Source organism: Doryrhamphus excisus, linkage group LG23 (genome assembly GCF_037039965.1).
Source record: "Doryrhamphus excisus strain RoL-2023G ecotype Guam linkage group LG23, RoL_Dexc_Guam_v1.1, whole genome shotgun sequence".
Classification (NCBI taxonomy): Eukaryota; Metazoa; Chordata; class Actinopteri; order Syngnathiformes; family Syngnathidae; genus Doryrhamphus; species Doryrhamphus excisus.
The window spans coordinates 10164245-10165653 of NC_136379.1; positions in this window are offsets into that span (position 1 = coordinate 10164245).

Sequence of the window (1409 nt, forward strand, 5' to 3'; positions counted from 1 at the left end):
AATGAGACGCTTTGTAAGAAATGCACAGCAATTATTGATTGGTTTTTAATGGTGTTGCTGAAAAACGACACCATCATTACTGACAGCACGTCACAGCCTCCAACTTTGTTGAACTATGAATGCTGGTTGAGCTAACCGCTAGGGACCCATCATAAATACTCACAGTGACATAGACCAGTGCTCGCCACGACCGCCATTTTGGGAAGCAGGAGACGGGTCTACCTCTGACAGTTCTGTGTAAAAGGCATCTAGCGTTAAGGATGTGACGTGCAGGATCTCTGTGAAAGAAGCTGATTTTATTGCAGGGGGGGTTGGGGGTAGGTGGTTTGGGGGGATCATTCCCGTAAAGAGCAGCGTCCCAAGGGACATCTGTCCCTGTTAGGAGGCCAAATTCCCACAATCCCTGCAGATCTTGCACTAACTGAGATGCTGCAAGCCACCCGCCCCCACCCCCACTACCACCACGGGGTCAGGGTTACTCTCTAACCCCCAGGGGGGGTGGACACACAACCGCAAGCCCCCCCACCCCTTCCCTCCCCGTCACCTGAAGCGTACAGGTAAATGCTTGACTTTATTCCAGGGATACGGTTTCCCACGGCGACAGTGATGTACGCGAGGCAAGAAGCCCCTCCCAGCAGTCTTCCTGTGGAGTTTGGCACTAGAGCGGCGATTTCCTTCTGACGGCCCCACCCCCTCCCCTTGTCGGCCATTGTGGGGGGGAAACCGGAGAAGACAAGACATCCTGTGTGACGCACCTGAGTGTACGCCTCATCAGGCTGAAACAAAGATGGCTCCTTTTGGAGAATTTGCAAATTGCTCCATCGGGACGCGTGCACGTATCAAAATACAAACGTAATGACATGACTGAACATGACCCATTCCGACTCAGGCGGGGGGCAACATGTGTGCCTTGCTGGGGATTGCGATAGTTCCTATACTCCACAATAGATCATGGACGAGGCCGGGGGCACCGCCGGAACACGTAGCCCTTACTAGGGTTGGGAAGGATGCACCGACAAGCCACAGATGCGGCTGCCTGGGATGGATGGCATAGTCCTGGATGGATAACTATCAGATGAGGGCAATGTAGAGACATGGTCCGAGGTCGCAAGACTAGCGAACGCTTGACAGGCCATCTCGTTAGGGAAAAGTGAACTTATGTGAGGCATGAACACGCGTGTCTTTCTGTGCCTTCTAAAGATCTAAAACCAGGTTTGGGAACATGATGTCACCACTTCTTGTTGTCCCAAAGGGAATCATGTCAACAGCCTTTGCTAGCATAGCGCTTTGGAACCTCACCCTGTTTTCTGTGGGTTCCACATTCTTTGTCGACATTTCTAATTTAGGATGGAGTTATTAACACCGTATGAGGCAATCATACACCGTATGTTGGGTTTGCTATGATATGC